Source organism: Alosa pseudoharengus, unplaced genomic scaffold, assembly GCF_046254945.1.
Source record: "Alosa pseudoharengus isolate Yale_2024_CS ecotype anadromous, Long Island Sound unplaced genomic scaffold, YU_APseudo_1.1 YU_APseudo_1.1_scf_6, whole genome shotgun sequence".
NCBI classification, from domain to species: Eukaryota; Metazoa; Chordata; class Actinopteri; order Clupeiformes; family Clupeidae; genus Alosa; species Alosa pseudoharengus.
The window spans coordinates 30,719,947-30,728,330 of record NW_027468848.1 but is presented as its reverse complement, the minus strand read 5'-3'; the positions used below and the strand labels follow the sequence as shown (position 1 = coordinate 30,728,330).

The 8,384-nt window shown below is 41.1% G+C and overlaps 1 long non-coding RNA gene across 1 annotated transcript; it reads left to right on the top strand.

Annotated features, from left to right (window-relative positions):
- Positions 1 to 5,072: 5,072 nt before the first annotated feature.
- On the top strand, positions 5,073 to 5,907 carry LOC143106058 (uncharacterized). The gene is made up of 3 exons (XR_012983614.1): positions 5,073 to 5,274; positions 5,608 to 5,761; positions 5,891 to 5,907. It is a non-coding gene; the product is annotated as an uncharacterized LOC143106058 (long non-coding RNA).
- Positions 5,908 to 8,384: the final 2,477 nt, after the last annotated feature.

The following is an 8,384-nucleotide window of genomic DNA, read 5'->3' as shown; positions in this document are numbered from 1 at the left end:
AGTAATATATAGTGAGTCAGGACCTCAATTTAACATTCATGCAAAGGAAAACATCTCCTGCATATAGTGTCCCTGTAACTGCTATAGGGCATTGGGATTGATATTTGTTTGGTGGCTTTTGGCCACAGAGAAGAGTGCCACCTACTGGCCAGCCAACACCACTTCCAGCAGGAACCTACTCTTCCAAGGAGGTATCTTATCCAAGTACTAACTAAGCCTGCTTTCAGTAAGTCAGGGTATCTGCTGGTCTGGCTGCTGGCTAAAAACAAAAGGTGAAAGGCATAGCTATATGATTCTAACTGTCTCACTGAATTGCATTATGCACACTCAATTCTGGTATCTGCTACAACAAGTACAAAAACATGATTAGTTCATAGATTTTACATGTAAAATACATTTTATACAACCCCACCCCCATTTTGCCTGTTCATAATTCTGAGAAATTCTTGAATTGTGTACGTGTTTATGTTTGTGTGTGTGTGTGTGCGTGCGTGCGTGTGCTTGTGTGTATGCCTGTATACGACTGTGTGTGTGGATGTGCATGCATGCGTACATATGTCTACTGTGTCATACATATTATTATATTACTGTGAATGTGTGTGTGTGTGTGTTTGAACCTATAAAAAGTTGTACATTGCACACAAATCTCAGAATATCCCACATATTACATGCCAATTTTGAGTGAGGAGAATGGTTTTCATGAATTTGTAGAATCAACTGGGATCTTTCAGTTGTATCAACATTCTGAGCAACAGGTGGCCCAGGAAAGAAGATTTGATTGGATTCCGCCAAAATGCACTTTTTTTCCACTCCCAAACCTGGGGATTTCCCGCAGACGACAGAGATAGAAGTCACGAAGCGCTTTCAGACATACGTGTAAGACCGGAGGTTCTGCCGATGTTAAACGGTGGGGCCGTATATCTGAACGACATAACCGGTCATATGGAAGTCCGAATTCACCCGGTGTTTATACTACCCCCGACCTAGTATTTCCTCCGGACATTATGTAAATGTGCTGTGTCTGAACGAGGAGTAGAACATTTGGTTAAAATCACACCTAGTGAGAGGGCGTGTTGGTGACGTTTCTTTCATGCGTCCATGTGGTTAGATCTGACTTAAATGCCAGTGTTATGATGGAGTGGCATAGTGCTGTCCAGAAAATCTCCAACCTGGAAAGATGCAGACATCACGGAGCTACTGTCCATGAGGGCATACAACATTTTGATAGAACACCTGAAGGGAACGTTAGAGACACGTTAGGCTACAACTGCATGGCAAGGAGAAACGAATTCAGAAGACTGAATCATCATAAGCAGAAGGCGCTGAAAAGGCAGTAGCCTATAGCGACGTCGTTGACGACAATAACAGGAGTATTTAATAAATTGTTAGCCAACACGGTTTTCTGTTCATTGATAGCCTTCATGACCTGCTGAGCTCGCTGATATTTGCTGAGCATATATGCCTAGAGAAAATGAAAACGAAGAAAACCCAACTTTGTTCCAAGCTCCTTACGTAAATGCTACACATGGGGAGAGGATGCTTTTGGAAAAAATAAACCATGAAAAAACGAACAACTTCACTGTTATTAATGTTAGTATTTTGTTTGTTGCTTAAAAACGTTGTATGATCTTGAAGTCTTGAGTTAGCCTACTGAATTGGCTGGTAGCCTACCATAAAGTTTGTGCATGCTCTCTCTCTCCAACGCAAACCAGATTTGGGGTTCTATAGCCTAGCTAATTCTGGTACATAACGTTGAAAACAGATAAATGTGTTTATTTGAAGCACACATACAAATACTGTAGGCTAGGTCAATTTCAAGTGCCCACTTACGTGACTAGCCTACTTCAAGTATTAGCCTTTGCACAATAGATTTCTTCTTCTTTAGCCTACATAATGATAGGCTATATTTTGTAAACAAGAAGCAGCTGTGACAGGCAGCGGCCGCATATAATCTGCGTCATGTCTCAGCATCTTGTGAACTCTACAAGCCCCCACCCCTCACTCGACAACCACACGGATATTCTGTAATGTGCGTGTATGTCGTTCACACATACGTCCGTGTAAGGTCAGTATTAGGTCCGCAGTTTAGCATCATATCTGAATCATCCGAAGGGTAGGACCTCCGTTTGACAAACCTCCTCATATACTCCGGAGGTTATATCTGAAAGCGCTTACGGACGGTTCACGACAGCAAGACACAGACTGCTTAAAATTGGAGCAAGACAGTAAAAAGCCAAGGTATTCCCCCCACCCCCCCCCCACCTTATCTTGTCTTGTCTTGTTATCCGATTACCAACACAAGTTTGCCATTAGATAGCCTCCGCTAAGTAACGTTAGCAGTTTAGCCAATAACTGTAAATAAGTTAGCATTCGCCATTTTACATTAGCTATTACATAGGCCTACAAGTGAACATGCTAACTTAACCCACTATCGCTGTTCCATATCAATGCTTATGAATGGTAATTATAACAACCATAGTAGGACGACAGTTGAGCCTTGAGGCAGGCTTCGCAACAAAGGAATCAACTGTAAACAAGCTAACTGTCCATGCTATCAACGAAAGTTGTACAACAAGCTGAATTAGTGGGCTTCTTTTTAAATGGAGCCGTGTTTCCTTTGCTTGCTATAAAGGCATGGCTTTACAGTGGCAACCGGGATAACGGCCTTCTAGGTGTGTCCAGTTACATAAGGTATTAATGGACTCGGGTGGAGGCAACTCCGTTGCGCGTCGGGGAGTTCTTTGCCCCTTGCCCGCATAACAGGACACCTTGGTGGCCGTTATCCCTTACAGAACGTTCCGTCTTTCTGACGACATGCTAAATTATGCAGCAACATTAAAATAAAGAAAGGAACATAAATTGGAAATGCAAGTATCGCGCATTTAATTGCGAGAAGAGAGGACAAATATTAAAGCATTAAGTTGCAGACTGAAGCATGGTAGCTGTACTAGAAGCGAACCGTTTCGCTGTCCTTACAATGAGTGTTTGTGCACTTTAAGTTGGCACGCTTAGGACTCACATGTCCCGGTTTCATTTGCCAGGTCAGTCACAGCAATCTGCCCTTCACGTTGTCTTTTAGAAGAAAGGAGGTTGTGATGGACATAAAGGTGTTTGAGTCGTGACTCACTTGGATCTTTCACCCGTGTCTTTAAATTAACCCATGAGTCGCGAGTCTCTAGTATCATTAACCCGGATCAGTTGAGTCCTACTACAATTCAATCTAAAACGATAAACGGCGCCACACACAAACCTCTTGCAACATTAGCTAGCCTCCTAGCCCTAGCCATCGTAGCTGCCAAAAATGTAACAATTTCGTAGGCCACCACAACTCCACAAATCAACTCAAGCGACTGAGTGAGCAGGCAGTCCGAGATAACTGGTTAACTTCCCGCAGAGCCGGAAACATTGCAGACTCACAGACCATGGGACTCAGATTGGAGCGGCTGAGTAGCAATCCGGGTTAGTCGGATCAGCCGGCCGGTTAGGCTACGTTGAGTACGGGTCAGTCGAATCAGCCGGCTACGTTGTCATGAGTGGATCTGCAAGAGCGAGTAGCTCCTCCTCGAGGTGAAGCAATTCCACAACAAAAGCCATTTCTTTCACTTAATAACATTACAACATAATAACAATAACATTCAATGTTCTGCATGTAGCCTAGACATAATTAGATTTGGTGTATAGATGTAGCATATTAAAATGCAATTAGGTCGTGCAGACAGTCCGAACTGCACACTCATGGAGCTGCTTGAGTAGCCTATCTACCCGGGTCAGTCGAATCAGCCGGGCTGGCCGGTTAGGTTGTTATGAGTGCGAGTCAGCCGAATCAGCCGGCTACGTTGTCATGAGTGGATCTTTAGAGTAACTCCTCGTCAAGGTGAAAAACAAATCCACAACAAAAGCCATGCTTTCACTTCTGAAATAACATATGTTCTGCACGCATAGCCTACTTTAAAATGCAATTAGGTCGCGAAGACAGTCCGAAACATTGCAAGCTCTGTATGGAGAGTAGGCTAGCCAGTCGGATCAGCCAAGCGGGCCGGTTACGTTGTTGTTATGAGTGCGAGTCAGCCGAATCAGCCGGCTACGTTGTCATGAGTGGATCTTTAGAGGAGCGAGTAACTCCTCATCAAGGTTAAAAGAAAATCCACAACAAAAGCCATGCTTTCACTTCTGAAATACATATTCTGCACGCATAGCCTACTTTAAAATGCAATTAGGTCGCGAAGACAGTCCGAAACATTGTAAGCTCTGTATGGAGTTGCTTGAGTAGGCTAGCCTACCTGGGTCATTTGGATCAGCCGGGCGTACCGGTTACATTATGTTGTTATGAGTGCGAGTCAGTCGAATCAGCTGGCTACATTGTCATGAGTAGCCTAGTTTCTACTCGTGTCAAGGTGATAATAATAATAGGCCTAATAAGAATAGTAGTAGTAGTAATAATAATAATAATAACAATAATAATAATTTATTCACTGCAGGGCATTTCTACGTACCTGTTTCTATGTCTACATTGAAAGTCAATTGCTTAGGCTAGGTTAAGACAATAAATAAACAGTCTGGCTCAAACTGCTTTCTTTCCTGTGAGTGGGTGGAGGTTTTGATGCTATTATATTAGGCTATTTTATATTATATTATATTATATGATATTATATTAGGCTACCTATATATATATATATATATAGCTATGATTAATAGGCTAATAATATTAGTTGCCTAGTATTACCTGCCTATAATACTCTATTAGAATAGATTCCTAGTAGCCTACTATTAGTATATAGTAGTGGTAATAAACATTGTAGCAGAGTAGCATTAGACCTAGGCAAATTTTCTATTGTTAACAAAACAACAACACATAATTAATTATTATAATATAGGCTACCCTCTCTGTCAATAAGATCAAAGTTTCTGAACATGAGCACCAAAAAGATAAACAATGTGTGGATGCACTTTGACCAGGAGAGCAAAACTCTTAGGCTAAATGCAAGTACTGCAAAAACCTGGTTTCAAATCATGGAGGATCCACATCCAACATGAGAAGGCACTTAACGAAATGAAGCACCCCACTTCACTGCTTGAACGTAGGACTGAATTTCTTTGTGATTTAGCAATACTGACTCAAGTGACTCAAGTGACTCGTTCAACCCGGATCAGTTTAGTGAGTGACTCAGAATAACCCGGATCCTTAAAAGGAATCGAGTTTGACAGGCCTAGATGGACAAGCCTCCTGTGAGCCAGATGATACAGCGTTGGCCAGCACTCTTTGTTGAAAATCAGGTAAGGTTTGATTGTCTCTTGTTAATGTCTGTAAAAGTCTAATATAATGCAGCCATGTGAAGTTAACATAATGTTACTGTAGCCTTTGATGTCACCCACCCACACACACCCACCCTCACATACACACAGGTATGCCCTCCGCCCCCCCCTCACACACAGGTAGGCTACCCCCCCCCCATCATTTCATCACCCCAATTCCTTTTATGAGTACATGACAATAAACAAAAAACAGAGTAGATGGGACAGTCCTGTAATATGAAGTGTCAAGCGAACTACATAAATGATTGTTCACAGTGTCTTGATAAACATTATTTATTTCTGTCTCTGTTTCAGGTCTCCCAGGAAATTCAGCAGAGTGGTAGGGAAAAACCTGAAACAGGAATTATATGAGTCTCTGGATCGTCTTTGCCCTAAACTTGTTGAAATCATCAGGTCAAAGAGAGGTCTAAAGGGACAACTTCTGGATGGTCTGTTGCGCCAAACAAAGGTTTGTAAGATGAAGTGATACTACTGATTTTGGTGTATGGATGTCTTGAATGATAGCTGTCTGTAATGTCACTGTCTCTTATGTTACTGTGTTAATGTCTCTAATGTCTCTGCTTTCACTGCAATCCAGACATCGGACACTGCTGATAGGCCTGTCACGATAACAAATTTTGCTGGACGATAAATTGTCTCAGAAATTATTGCGATAAGCGATAATATTGTCGTTCTGAGAATTTTCCTCGGGAAGAGGAAGACGGCCCACTTGTTGTGTTTTTTTTCCCCAACTGGGAAAACTGCAGCGGATGATTGTGTTTTAGATGCATATGCATGTTTGTTGTGTTGCCGCTTTTAATTGCGACTGTTTTCCAACAAATGCGACACACCGACTCGCACGCGTTCAGTGGTTCACCACGGGCATTCGGTTTAAATCCCAAATGCTCCCACACTGCAGCTGTCGCGTTTGGCTTAGAAACAATTCCATCTTTTTTGTCTTTATTAGGCGTAGCCTACTGGAACTCGCAACTAGCTTTCTCTCTGCCTAGTGCCTACCGGTATACTTCTAACGCGGCTTTTTAGCTGCACTCTGTGGTAGGATACGCCAGTAGTCCCGCCTCCCCACACACCATGCGACTGACAAGTGACTGACATGAGGGTTCACTCATCGTTACTCTAAGGACCCGAGAGAGGGAGAGAGAGAGACGAGGAAAACAAACAAGCAAATGGCATTTATCGCGGCCAGAAAAATTATCGAGCTAATTTTAATTATCATGCGATTAATTGATTTATTGAATATCGCGACAGGCCTAACTGCTGACATCAGATGCCTTGTCCTGAGAGGGCTTCCAATACTCTTTGATGACAACTCAGCTGATTTCTTCAAGACTTGCTTTGTAAGTAGTATCACTGAAGTATAATTCTTCAGTTGTTAGATATATAACTAAGGCCAATAATGCCATGAAGAGTGAGTTAATTTGCTGTAAGACATTTGTGGTTCATCCTAATGGGACACGAAATTACAATTTATATTATAATATAAAATGTGAAATCAGCATGCCATTCCGTATGTAATCCAGGTTTCATTTCACTTTATAATCTCAAGTCAGTACTCAAATATATTACTGTGTGCTCTGATTTTCCTTAGTACCAACATGACCACGAGGGTGGCTGGTCACAATTTTCAATCTGGACCTTTTTGTATTTCCAGTCTGAATATGTATTTGGTAATGTCAATGTACAATGCCCAATTATGATGTAATTTGTACTTGGTTAGGTTTTTAAAGTTAGAACAATGTGCTGTATTTCTAATTAAATATATATGTGTGTGTGTGTGTGTTATGTTTAGGTCACTAATGACGAGGGCGTATACAGACACATTGGAACAGGAATACTCTGCTTTAACCGCAACTGTTTGTTTAAGTTTGCTTTGTGAAATTTGAGCGTGTGGACTTCAATCACATGTCATTCATATCTTCAGTCCCTCTGTTTCAAGTTAACATGAGTCCCATTTGATTTATGTAGTCACAGCACATGCAATTAAATGAAAATAAAAACATGACCTGTGCGGGTCAGTTGTAACACCAGTCTCTATGGCAAAATGAACTGATTTTATTGCGCATTCTATTGCGAGTTATGGATTATGATTTTTGTGCCGCCATCACCCAATTAAAGTTAACACAGCAACTTGAAATATCACTGTTGGACCAAATGCTTCAGACATGTAAAAAATAAGCAGTTTATCAACTATATACTGGTTTTATCAAGTGGATATGGCCAAAATAAGCATATTTAAAGGTTATTGTGAGCTAGCATAACACCGTAATATGGTCTGCAATGGCTAATCAATAATGCAATAAATTAGCTTTAACAGTCATACATTTGGACTTTTTTTCTTGATTTTATATGAAAACAGATGCTCTTTGTTTAACCCAGCACTGTTTTGTGTTAAAATATGTTATAGGATTCACGATTTTAGCACTGTTACATTCATGACGCTACTGTTACAACTGTACCGCACTTTTTTATGGCTGTTAAGTTAAATTATTGACAAACTATAACATATTTTTTAAATTCTGTTTAAACTTTCATGGAGTAGACATGTACGACTCTGTTCTGGTCAAATTTCACAACTCTCAAGTCTATCGTCTTTGTGTAAATCGAGTTTGAATTGGAAAAATAAAAAAGTGTTACAATTGTGCCGGTTCTCCCCTACTAAATGATCCCTAGAGTGTTGATGAGTGAATGTGGATAAGTGTGGCTTTTTAATGTTAATAGTTGCAACTTGCAATTAGTGAATAAACTCTTTTGAGAGGTGGATAAACTCTAATAAGAGGTGGATTAACTCTATTTCTGAAATTTCAGAGGTGCATGGATAAACTGTGTTCAGGGGCGGACCTGACCGATCCCAAGCCCCTCCTCCCATTGTCAGTCCCATAGTTACTGTTGCTAAGTCGGACAAGTTTGCAGGAAAGTGTGCGAGAACGCGTGTTCAACATGGGGACGCAGCACCCCCATTTAGCCGAGTGCAACAGTATGCTGGATTTCTGGGCGTCAAGTAATATTGATATTGTAACAAACCGTAAGGTTGTCTCAAAATGGTCTTTATTGGTTACGCACCCAATAACACG